Below are 13,179 nucleotides of genomic sequence, written 5' to 3'. Positions count from 1 at the left end.
ACACGTTCTTATACATAATCACTAGCATAGTAGCCATAGGGAGCGAGAATTACATGCTGGCAAATGGGTAGGCTAATGGTGGGGGGTTAAAGCCAAGGCTGGCCCAAGATATCTTGCTACCTGAAATGAAGAACAGATGAAAGACGATACTCTTTCCATTCTATGTTCAAAAGCTGGCTGGAGCAGCTATTTAATCTTTCTTTAAAACTGATGATAGCACAGCATTCTTTAACATTTCTGAAGGCAGGGTAGGAAATATAGGGCAGCCTACTTAAATGCTTTGTTTCTTCAATATGAGACAAAGCAGGCTATCAGTGGAAGCCTCCTTCTCTAAACCCACACTAGAAATGCCACTGTTCCTCTTTCTTCAGCCAGCCTCAGAAGGCGGGTAACCTTTTTTTGGGATGGTGCGGTTGGTAATGTTTGTAAGTTTAATTCACAATATTGCAATTATATTCCTATTGTCGTTTGGATTTTTCCAGCACTGGGATGTGACACCTGGCTCACATAGCATAAGAATTTGTTGCATTTGTACCCCATCCCCCCAGTGAGGTCAAACAGTGTGCATGGGTTTCTTCTTTTCACCTTTATTTTCATTACAATCCTGCAAGTTAGTTCAGTTTCAGATAGTGTGATTGCCCCCAAACTCATCCATTGAGTTTCATAGCTTAGGAAAGATTAGAACCTGGGAAAACCAAGTTATAGGTTCTAGTCCAACAAATGCCACTCCACACTGACCTCTCTCACAGTCAGAGGAATCAAAGGAACATGTGCGTGTGTACTTTAATGGGGAAAAAGAGTGAGAAGATGGAAGGAAAAGGAAGGAAGTGTGATCCAGAGCAGAGAGGTTTATTAAAGCTTAACAGGCAAGAAGGCCCAAATGGTTATATTTAGCCCCAGCTATGATGTCAGCTGTGAAAACAGTATGTCAGCAGATGTTCCTGTGGTCCTATCTCTCCCCCTGCAATTCTTGGACTGGCAGGATGCTGTTCTAGGAGCTTCTGACTTTCACAGGGACTTGCCTTCCTCAGTTTTCCAGATGCTCTTATTCTTAACATTTGCAGCCAAGAACTAAATGTCGGGGTTGCTGGTGTTGGTGCTGGTCAGTGCTTGCCAAATCCCAGGCCTACCCTGTGATCAGGGGGAAGGGTGGGCATTTTCATGCCTGCATGTGTTGCACTTGAACACTGGACCTACTGGCGACACTGAGAGGATCTATGATTTTCAAGTGCTTAGCATAAGGAAATTCATCATGGGCATCTTGACTTTGGATGAAGGGCTTTCACAGCTGCTCTTCCAGCAGGCAGTAGACACAGGTCAAGGAGGGCCAGACTAGCATGGGGAGACTGTCTACAAGACCAGACTTTCCTCCTTGTCTGGGGTTCAGAAAACTTTTTGCAAGGAGCGATCGCTAGTTCCATCCCAGCAGCAATAGTGCAGACAACTGTTTGAGAACACAGACCCTTTTTAAAGCAAAACCAAACCAAACAATGTCAACTAGTTTGGGAGATGGCTTTGACCATGAGGCTGCTTTTAAAGACAGCTTGAAAACCCCAGTTGGTCCAAAATAGGGTTGGTAGATGACTAGCTGCTCTGGGTAGATTTGATTATATTCCATATACTTTTCCAGCTATGCTACTTCTAGTCCATTCTGGCACCACATTTAAGTGCTGGCACTGAAACCAATGGGATGTGATGGGTTAGTGGTTAGAACTAAGTAACTAAGCGGGTGTACAGACTGGCACTTTATGCCAGCCTGCACCTGAACAAGGGATCAGGTAGGGCTGAGTGTTCACACGCTCAAAGCCCTTACCGTGCAGAGTTTGATTGCCCACTTGGCCAAGAAACCCGCTGGTGACATTGGCCAAGTTACATACTCTCAGCCTCAGGGGAAGACAATTGCAAACCTCCTCTGAAAAAATCTTGACAAGAAAACCCCATCGTGGAAATGTCTTGAAGGCACACAACACACATGAACACACACAATATGAGGACAGAGGAGAAAGTGGGCAGAGGGGAGAAAAACCGGGACATTTTAAAAGTACAGTAGTTGGAAAAGTGGGACAGCAAAGGATTAATCAGGAGGACTATCTCTCTCCTACTGGCATAGTTGGCAGCTGTGTACTCTTGCTTCTCCTAGCAGAAAGTGTCATAGACCTGGAACAGCTACTAAGAAAGATCAAGGAAGAAAGTGCCAAGGCAAGCTTAACGTTGAACATAAAGAAAACAAAAATAATGCCCAACGAGGACCTTCCCAAGTTCAACCTATGGACTCTATTAAGGAGGTTTTATGGGGTTGCAGAAATTAAGCAGAGCAGTGGATGACTGAGGGTCTTGGAGATGTCTCATCCATAGGGTTTCTATGACTCGAGATCGACTCAAGGGCAGTTAACAACAACGAACCCTTGCTTCAGTCCTTTTCCAAGTGTATTGCAAATCATCCAAAGTTTCAGAGCTTTTAAAAGGGCAGACTTTGTTCCAAATTAATCACACCAACATTTTCTATGCTCAGGGTGGAAGCGACGGAACAAGATGACCACCCCAGATGTGTACATGCCACCCGCCATTCCCTCCCCCAGCTCAGAGCATTTGGGCTGATTCATGGCAGTTAATTATTGGATTGCAAAGACAGAACCAGAGCTGGAAGGTAAATGGAGAGGAAGGGAAGGAAAGCGAGCGAGAGCAGAGCGCTAATGGATCTCGGAAATAGCTCTAAGCTCTCCCTTCCCTTTGTTAGTCTGACAAGGAAACTTGGAGCTAAGGAGGATTCTTGGCTCCAAAATTAGCTGCTTTGCCTTTTTCCTTTTTTTAAAAAAGCATTTTCAAAAATAAAATGAAAACAGAGCAAAGGAAATTGCTAAAAATCCAAAGGTCAAAAATCAGCTCGACTCTTCGCATCAAGAAGACTGTTAGGGAAATGATTTAAACCTTCCAAAAAGAAAGAAAGGAAAGAACAGTACAAGTATTATAGTAACATTACTTTATTTTGGTCACATTATTAATACTGTCATTTAACTATCATCCTTTTAAGTTCGGGTGAAGAACCATGCAGGGTCAAAAGCTGCATTCACCTCTTTTTGTGCATCTCTGAATCCTTACAAAACATACCTCGCAATTTGTCCCAAACCAGAAGTGATCCTTTCTGACCAAGTCAGGCTACATTCATATAACAGAAAGCAGGAAAAGTTTCTTTTTTAAAAGGAAGGGGAGAGAAAAGTGGTCTTCAGCATTTTTAAACTTAAAATCCAACCAATACACTGCAGTGATGCTTTTATTAAGCCAACCGAAAGGCACATAAGTACATTTAAGACAGCTTTCAAGGCAGATTCTTAATCAAAGATGGTAAAAAATGACGTAGTGAAAGAAACTTGTTACTTTGCTTTCCCTGCATGTTTTTAAAAGCATCTTTGCCTGATGAAGAAGCCAGTGAGATTCAAAGGCTTGCTCAATGTATTTTGTGCCTTTTGGTTGGCCTGACAAATATATCATCACAGTGTGAAGTCGAAGGCTTTCATGGCTGGCATCCATAGTTTTTTGTGGGTTTGGGGGGATATGTGGCCATGTTCTGGAAGAGTTTGTTCCTGACGTTTTGCCAGCATCTGTGGCTGGCATCTTCAGAGAATAGGCTTCTTGCTTTCAGCAGGAAAAAAGGCAGATTATGGGTATGAATATTGCTGTCATCTTCCCTAGGTAGCCAGTATTGAAAGTGTAGAGCTTGGGGAAGTGGCTTTTGGGGAGACAACGTCTTGCATCTCTCAGCTTGCAAGAACTGCAGTCCAAAAGGGTCATTTTTCCAATTTGGTGCAAGTGCATCTTCATTCTCCTGTTCGCTTAAAGGACAGAAAGGTCAATGCCAGTCAGGACAAAAGGCCCCTGTGATGTGTCTATCTTCCACACCTGGCATTTCAGCAACAATGGTGCTGGAGAGCAAAGACTGCCTTTAAAGGCATGCAGTCTCCTGCGCATGGCGTAGTAGATTGTCGGACTGGGACGCTGACAAGACCAGGGTTCGAATTCTTGCTCAACCATGGAAACCTGCTGGCTGACCTTAGGCAAGTTACATTCTCTCAGCCTCAGAGGAAAGCAAGGGCAAACTCCTTTCTGTGAAGGAAACCCTGCGCCAGGGCCACCTTACGGTTGCCATAAGCCAGAAAGGTTAGCATTGTGTTGAAGATCTGGCTTTAGAAGGCTTATTAGTAGTATGTTTCAAAACTTATCTTTGATCACTATTCTTAAAATTGATAAAACTACAATTTAAAAAATGATCTGTGGCCTGGGGATGTTTAGACCGGAGAAGAGAAGGCGAAGAGGTGATATGAGAGCCCTGCTTAAATGTTAGGAGACGTCATATTGGGGAGGGAGGGAGCTTTTGTTCTGCTGCTCCAGAGACACAGAGCAAGGGATCCAGAGTTACAAGAAAAGAGATTCCAGCTCAGCATTAGGAGGACCCTCCTGAGAGTAAGGGCTGTTCAAGAGGGGAAGACACTCCCTTGAAAAGTGTTGGAGTCTCCTTCCTTGGAGGCCTTTAAGCAGAGGCTGGGGGGCCATGTGTCAATGGGGAGGCTTTGAGGGAGAGTTCCTGCATGGCAGAATGGAGTTGGATTCTTCCAACTCTAGGATGCTATAATGATTCTATGATCTGCAGCCCAACGAAGTTAACCTATTTTAATTTGGAAGGCGGGGAGGGCGAGGCCAAAGGGGGCGGGGCTACACCCATTTCCCCGCCCCTCCCTCCATTCACTCTCGGGCTCCATTCACAAAAAGAGAGGCAGAGGCAGCTCCAGCGGCGCCGCCCCTTTGGAGGCAGGCTTCCCCTTCTGCTGGCGCTGGAGCGGCATCGCTCTCCGTGTAGACGCAGCCTCAGGGCTTGGGATGGAGCTGGGCTAGTCGAGCTGGAGCTGCCTCCAAGGGAGAAGAAGGAGAAGGAGAGAGGCTGAGGATGGCATCCTGGCCCAGGAGGGCATCCTTCCCAACCAGGTGGGCATCGCCTCTTCCCTCGGTGGAGCCTCCATCGAGGTTTCTTCGTGGTTTCTTCAGAGGCTGAGCGAATGGGACTGAGCCAGGATTCGAACCCAGGACTCTTCGGCTGGAGGCGAAGAAGGGATCGAGGTCTGGGGAGGCTTTTGCTCCATGCCACTCCTTGCCTCCCCATCCCAGCTCCTCCTGGGCAGGCTTTTGGGGCTCTTATGGGGCGAGGCAGGGAGCTGGGAGGCAGGAATGGCTGCATCCGCACTGCAGGAAGGATCCGGGTTGATACCGCTTCAGCCGATCTCTGGCGCAGTGCTCTGGGGTCCCGAGATTTGTACTTTAGGGAGATAGTAAACCTGCACTGAGCCAGGGCAGCCCAAGCGGTGTCAGACCGGATCGTTTCTGCAGTGTGGCTGCAGCCGACTTCGTGGAGTTTTCTTGACAAGGTTTCCAAAGAGAAGGTCCTTTCGTCTTTCTTTTCTTCCTCAGAGGCTGAGAGAGTGTGACTGGGCCAAGGTTTCCAAGGACACAGGTCCCCAGCCTCAAACCACGACTACGGGGTCTTTTTTTGTAAACTCTAGGGCTGGATCTTCTTATATCTTATAAGGTTATAAGGGGGGGCTCTTTGGGGGGTCTTCAGAGTAGTGTCTGGGGAATGGGTGGCCCCCATCTTCTTCTTTCTCTGGTTTTCTTATCCCCTTTTTCCTAGCCTGGATTGGAGATCTTGGTCTCCTTCGGGTGCATCTACACGGTAGAAATAACGCAGTTTGACACCACTTTCCCAAGGCACTGGCTCCATCCCTTGTGATTCTTTGCGGCGGGGGCTGAATGGTACTTATCTAGGTGTGCTGTTTTGATATTTCCTTTTGAACGATGCTTTTCTTTAACTTCTGTTTCAATATGAGTTACATTGAGACACATGTAAAACTCACATATTCATTATTGAATTGCATGTTAAGCTTTTGTAAGGGATGTTTCGGTTTTGGGTTTATCCCTTGACACAAGCTGGGACAGAAATCCCATCAATTAAAGACATGATTTGGGATGTGTAGTTTTGACAAGGTCCTGAACCTTACAGTTCTTTCATAGAAACCCCCATTGTTGGGTATCCTAACTTTTGTTCATTTATGAAGTACTGTTGAATCCTTGCCTTGTTGAGAGTGATACAAAAGAATTGGGCGTTAGATGTCATTGCTGTCCATTGATCTACCAGCAAATCCAGGTCTATTTTCTATCCAGAGTGCAGTGAGTGCAGCATGGCACAATCATTTCCTTTTGAATAAACCTGGTATTCTCTTCCTCCAAACTAATTTTCCCTCACCCTGGCGGCACCCTTGGTACAACCGCCCATTTAAAAAGAGTGTGTAAGTGTGACTTTTGAAGGCATGGATGATGCATCTATGATCCACTATCTGTGGATAATAGATGTTACTGTCATTGGCCAACGGAAACCTCATTGCTGAAAGGCAAAGAAAATGGGCAGCTCAGAGGCACGAGAGCTTCCAAGGATTGCTTTGTTTGACTGCCCATTTGGAAGAAAATATTGGACTAGACCAGGGCAGACAAGTTGTGGTCCTCCAGCTGTTGTTGGATTGCAGCTCCCATCCGCCTTTACTTTTGTGTCTGTTGTTGTGATATACAACTCAGTAGCATCTGGCAGGCCCTGGGCTGAGTGCCTCCAAACTCAATGGACCATTGAGCCAATTCTGCAATGGTCTTCTTTCAATTTTTCGGTGAATGAAGTGTCCCTCTTTTTTTTCTTTTTGAACAAGCAAATAACCTTGGTGAGGGCCATGGAAAAGGGAGGACAAGTTTGGGGATTGTGGTGTTTGTTGGTAGCTTAAGGTGATCTGAGCATTAGGGTAGGTGTCCACCTTTGCCATTCCATGCAGCCGCCTGGAGACATTGTTTGAGGCAGGAAAGAGGAAGGTGTGAAGTTTTCCTAACTTTTAAAAATGAGATGGGCAAACTCCTAGATTCTTGAGGCATTTGGAAAGGCATGGTCCTCTTACAAAGGCTTGGAATGGTGGCTGGAGAGATTACAGATGGATGGCTTGGGTAGATCCACTGTGGGCCATGATGAAATGAGGCGAAAGCAGTTCGTGGGATGCAGGGAGGTTCGTGAACGGCAATATAGTGGAGAATTTTGATCCTGTGGGCAAAGGCCATGATGTGGATTTTGGAGAAGGATAAAGTAATAAGGCAAGGCATGGAGAGGGATGGTTTATAATGTAATCTTCAGTTGACTGAAAGACATTTCCTTCTTAGCAAAGGTCAGGGAATTTGCTGCCTGTGCATATTAACAACCCTAGGTGTGCATTTCTATAATGCATTCCAAATCCATGATGCACACAGCACTGCTAGATCCTTGCAACAGCCCTGCAAGGTAGGCAAGGCATATTACCTCATATTGCAGATGAGCGCTGAGACAAAGAAAAGGCCACGGTTTCCTTTTGAACGCTTCCCGCACGATCCTGTCCAGCCTTGCTCTGGAGAAAAGCCGGCCGTATTTGTTGGCGCTCACGCCTATTAAATATACATAGGCTTACAGCCCTGGTGAGTTTGTGACTGAGACAGGATTTGATTGAGAGCTTTTCCAGCGTGTAGTTAGTGCTCTTAGCCGGTGCTACACCAACATTCATTGATCCTCAGCTGCAAGATGCAATCAAGATCAAAAGTATCCAAATTCGTTTCCATTGGGCCACACCCTTTTAAATGGAACCAAGATGGTAGTCAAGAAGATGCTGTTAAGAAAGAAAGATGGTTCGCTTCTTGAATCTGGGAGGGTATTAAAAAAAAAATCATTCCATGTATTTGAAATAGGGAGAAATGTTTTACATTTTAGGTTCCTGTCTGTCTATATCTGAGTAGTACATACTCCCAAGTTCCTTGTTGCAGGAAAAAAACACCTCTCCATGTCAGCCAACTCCAGTCATCCTCAACCACCATGGGCCAGGCTTACTGAGGATAATGGGACTTGTGAAGTTGAAGGCTTTCACAGCCAGCAGCCATAGTTTTTTGTGGGTTTTTCGGGCTATGTGGCCGTGTTCTCAAAGAGTTTATTCCTGACATTTCGCTGGCATCTGTGGCTGGCATCTTCAGAGAATGCTGGCATAGATTGCTACTTCCATGCCAGCAATCTCTGAAGATGCCAGGCACAAGGGCCGGCGAAACATCAGGAATAAACTTTCCTGCAACACAGCCACATAGCCCGAAAAACCCACAAAAACTATAATGTGAGTTGTTGTGATTCACATTTGAAAGGCTCTTAGTGGAGGTAGGTTGGTCAAAATAGAAATATCCTGTGTAGATCAAAAGCCTGCATCCATTTACTAGATCAGCTCTTCTGCTGATGTAAAATATTACCTGGATATTCTTGAATGAGCAGCTGGACAACCAGCAAAAGTTTGTGTGATAAAAGTGGGAAGGGGTTCAATATAAAAGGTGGCTAATAGGTGGGTGACTTTTCTGAGTGGCCATTGTTTAGGTTGATATGTCACCTTAGCAGAGAAATCTTTCCTCCTTCCCCATTTTCTACCAAGTGTAAGGACAATAGGAGTAAGCTGTTTGATTTTTTTCCCTTTACATCTATGGGAACATGAGTGCATTTTTATATTGGATTTCATCCTCCCTCCCTTTTTAAAGTCACCCCAGCCTTTAAAAATGAAGTACACAATGCAAATGGTTTATAATCTCTTGTAGGGAGAGGAAGGACACAGGGGTTTAAACTTGTCTGGAAGCCCCTTGTGCATAATCTGTGTTGTAAGACAGGGTGGATTTAACAAATCATAGTAGAGAATGTGCTGTAATACTCTACTTTTATGTTTGGACATGCTGAAAGTGGTAGCTGCGTTCGTCCATACCAGCCCAACAGCCTAGCCTTGTGATACATTAAAAACGAAGTGATGTATTTTAGCATGGGCTTTTGTGGATTGCTTCCCCAGATAGGTACACTAATAGCCCTCCAAGTGCATGTGGTGCATCAGAGGAGTTGAGATGCAAGTGAAATAGGATTTTAAAAATGACAATTACATTATTATAACACAGGCCAGAGGCCATTGCCATACACATTCTGGCATCACTGGCAATATATTTTGGTCCCGGACACCATTTTTTGAGATGGACCATTGGCTCAAATCAAGTCCTTAGGTGTCCCCATTACTTCCCACTATCTGGTGTTGGGATCATGGTTGGTCTTTATGAAGGTCTGTGTCTGCCTCTTCAACAGAGATCCATCCATCCATCCATCCATCCATCCATCCATTTATCTGTCAGGACTGCTTTTAACATCATTCTCAATGGCTTGCTCTGCCATGGCTTCCATTCCCAGCTGATGTGCTTGCCAACTCCCTTCTATTCACCCTCTTCCTTCTTCCCCCTTTCCCTTTACTGCAGTATCTATTTCAGTCCCTCTTGCCGGCTTCATCGCATCCGGAATGGCAAACAATTTATTGTCATTCAATCCTCTCTCTCTCTCTCTGTCCCCCAGTTCTGTTCGATGCTGGAGAATCTTGCTGGGTCCTAAAGGCCATCTGGACAAAACTTGGCTTACTGGGGCGAGTTTAAAAAAATAATAATTGGCGGTCTTTGTGTCTGGAACATAGGAGACTTACTTTGGCTGTCAATTCATTGGTCCATTTTAGCTCGTCTACAGCAGCTTGCATTCCTCAACCTGGCATCATTCCCACCCCCTCCGGCCTTTGGTTGATCTACACAACTTGACCACAAATTGTGAACATTCTTCTGCTTCCCATCCTGGAGAAGTCGGAGGTTAACTTGGGATTTTCTACGTGGAAGGATGTGCCTGTGATGGTACCTTCCTAACAGGTGTACAAGTAACTGAAAATCTATGTCAAGAGGAACTGGAGATGTCCCCTTATAGTAAAATCTGTCTTTCTGATTTACAGGAAAATGGGGATTCCCAGGGAACATCATCTCACAGTAGAAGAATTGTACCCATGTTCAGCAAATGCCTTTCCACTCATTAAAAAAAGTAATTTCCTAAATTTTTATTAGAATTTTCGCAGATCAAATCCATCTTTTTTTTTTTTTTTGGTCTTAAAAGTTGCTGATAGGAAAGAACCAGCTTTTGGAAAGATAACCCTCTCCCTGGTAATTCTCTCGAATCCTCAACAATATTGTTTTCCCTAAACCCACCTTTCTCCCAACAATGGGACTCAAGGTGGCTTACAACATATATTTTTAAAACAATACAGATTTTAAAACTGTACACTAACTTGAGTAAAAATAAATAAATAAAGGAACAGTTATTTAAAAGTCAATTAAACAATGTATAAAGTTTAAAGCATTAAAATTAATCAAAAGAGCGTACAAACCATAAAACAGGGCAACACACCACGAAAAGACCATCCCATTCAGTTTCTAAAAGCCAAAAGGCACAAAATTTTTTTAACTCGCCAGCAGGAGAACAAGGATGGGGCCATGTGGGCCTCCCTTGGGACGGAGTTCCTAAGTCTGGGAGCAGCCACCACGAAGGCCCTCTCCCTTGTTCCCACCATCTTTCCCTAAGAAATATTGGATGACAAGGGGTTTTTATCAGAAAGGTGTGAGAGGGGAAAGCTGGATTAGGCAAAGGCAGAGGAAGATGACTGTGGCTCTCCGAATGTTGCTGGACTGGCTGTTCCACCAGCCATGGCCAGTATACCCAATATACCCAATGGTAGGAGACTATGGGAAATGAAATCCAAAAACAAAAGGACGGGCACAGATGCCGTACTCCTACTGTGTAAAACACAGCCTAGTGGATTGTACTGGCTTTCAGCAACTTGAGCATCACAACTCTCCTTCTGAAGAAGTGATTTAAATCTTCAGTTCAGCTGTTCATCACAGTGACCTGTTGAACTTTCAACACTGATTTTGAACTCAAGTGCAGACATGTGCCATGGACTTGTTCTTGCAGTTATGTTCTTGCAGCTTTTTTTCCAACTGGGCTTTGCTGCTGGACTGAATCTCACACCAACATGGCAAACCTAGATGTGTCCACTCAAGAATATCCCCCATTGAGTTCACTGGGCTTGCCCACTCGACTTGAAAAAATAGGATGTTTCACCTTTCCAGGTAGCTGTGATGAAATGTAGCCCACTAACTTGGGGCAGGATGTAGACAAGAAATATTCAACATTCAATATAGTCTCAAAACCTACATTAGAAACTGATGTAAGGAAACAGTCCTTTGCAACTTTAGCCTGCGGCAGTCGTTCAAGTCTTCCACTACAGGAACAAAGCCATGAGAATGCCCATATAAATTTTGTTCACCATTTTGTTGAAATGTAATATATATAGAAGGAAGGACAAGCTCAACAGCTCTGGGATGCTCATGACCTGACAACCTTTTTATGGTGTTTCTCCCTTTACACTACTTAGCTGGTTGTCTTCTCTGTTCATTCAAATCCTTCTACATTGGAATGTGTGCATGGTTGTTGTTGTTGTGTGCCTGTAAGTCATTTCCAACTTATGGTGACCCTGTTATGGGGTTTTCATGGCATGATTTGTTCAGCAGGGGTTTGCCATTGACATCCTCTGAGGCTTACCCTTCCCAGTAGGTTCAGGCAAAAGCCAACTGCTGCAGCATCTGGCATTGTATGCTTTTCCTCATTAATAACTTTGCCTTCTTAATCACACTCTGATGCTGCTTGGCCACATATGTCCTGGTTTTCATCTGTGAAAAGTTGAAGGACGTGGAATTATAGGACTGGCTTTGATTTTGGGAGCACTGGAGTCCCATTGAAAGTGGATTGGAGAAGAAGGTTAGAGAATTCATGTACTGCTACATCTCTTCTAGTCTTCCTCTTGCACTTCCCGGATGTAGAGAAGTGGAGCTGGCAGCAGTTTCTTCTAGTCTGTTGTACCTAGCTACTCTGTGCAGCCCATTTGTTCTTTACTGAGGTGAATTCCTGGAAGAGTGAAAGCCTTGTGTGCATTTTGCTGCCTCCTTGGTGAGAAGGAATAGAGATGAGTCGATGTGCATGAGCATATATGTGCATGTGCATGAAGGTACAGAAGTTGAACTGCTGAATCATAAAGAGACAGCAAGTGGTCATCTGTCACTGTAAAACAATCAAAGGAGACTTTGTTATTGTTGTTATTTGCCATTGAGTTGGCTTCCACTTATGGTCACACTAGGAAGGAAAGACATCCAAGTGCTCTGGTCATTAGTACCTTTGCTCAGGTTTTGCATACTCAGGGCTTTGGCTTTCTTGACTGAATCAATCAATCTGTAATGTGGTCTTCCTCTTTTCCCATTGCCTCCCACTTTACCAAACATTATTGCCTTTTTCCAGTGAGTCTCATGAGATGTCCAAAGTACAATAACCTCGGCTGAGTGCTGCCACACTGCAGAATTAATGCAGTTTGATACTGCTTTAGCAATCATGGCTCCATTCTATTTGATCCCCGGAATTTGTAGTTTGTTGTGGCACCAGACCTCTCTGACAGAGAAATCTAAAAATTTCACAAAACTACAAATCCCAGAATTCCATAACATTGAGCCATGGCAGTTAAAGCGGTGTCAAGCAGCTTTAATTCTGCAGTGCCGATGCAACCTTAGCCATCTCATTTTCTAATATGAGTTCAGGCCTGATGTGAACTGGGATGTACATGTTTACAATGGACAAAGCTTTTGCGGACTAAAATCCTGAAGCTAGAAGCAGAGGAGGAGATGGGACTGTTGAGAGTTGTGGTCCAGGCAGAGTAAGCAAGAGGAAAGGATGGATGTAGAACTTTGGAAAGTTACTGTTTTGGACAACAGCTTCCAGAATTCTGCAACCATCAGAGGGAGATTTGGGAGCTCCTTAGGGAAACTTCTTTCTTGAGTGGGGTGTATGTACCCACTTTGCTGTTGATGCCACTATTCATTCATTTGGGCCCAGTCCTTGCCATCTCTAGGGCTGCATCTGCAGTGCAGAAATGATCCAGGTTGACACCACTTCCCATGACTCTGTGATATGGGATCCTGGGAACTGTAATTCTGACAGAGACAGCTAAATGTCTCACAGATCTACAGTTCCTAGGATGCCATAGCATTCAACCATGGCAAAGTGGTGTCAACCTGGATTATTTCTGTAGTATGGATGCAGCCTTCAAGAGACCTGGATGGTGAAGGAGGGAGGCAAGGTGTGTCATGCTAAATGCTCCTTCTCTTGGTTCTTCTTTCTGTTTACTCTCTTATAGAGAGGATCTAAACAGCTGACAG

The 13,179-nt window shown here is 44.6% G+C and overlaps 1 protein-coding gene across 3 annotated transcripts in view; it reads left to right on the top strand.

The window, feature by feature from the left end:
- LOC149308854 (protein sprouty homolog 3-like) overlaps positions 1 to 13,179 on the top strand; it is a 40,139-nt gene that overhangs the window by 21,939 nt on the left and 5,021 nt on the right. Inside the window, exon 1 of one of the 3 annotated variants that reach the window (XM_089536578.1) lies at positions 4,899 to 4,977. The exons of 1 other annotated variant lie outside the window; for it this stretch is intronic. The gene's annotated coding sequence lies outside the window, so the exon portion shown is untranslated. Of the gene's footprint in view, positions 1 to 4,898; positions 4,978 to 9,733; positions 9,804 to 13,179 lie in introns of those variants that run through there. One more of the 3 variants, XM_089536579.1, reaches the window with a different exon arrangement.

The sequence above is a fragment of the Sceloporus occidentalis genome, unplaced genomic scaffold, assembly GCF_023333645.1.
Source record: "Sceloporus occidentalis isolate IW3139 unplaced genomic scaffold, rSceOcc1.0.p SCAF_8, whole genome shotgun sequence".
NCBI lineage: Eukaryota > Metazoa > Chordata > Lepidosauria > Squamata > Phrynosomatidae > Sceloporus > Sceloporus occidentalis.
This window is presented reverse-complemented; position numbering and strand designations above follow the sequence as displayed.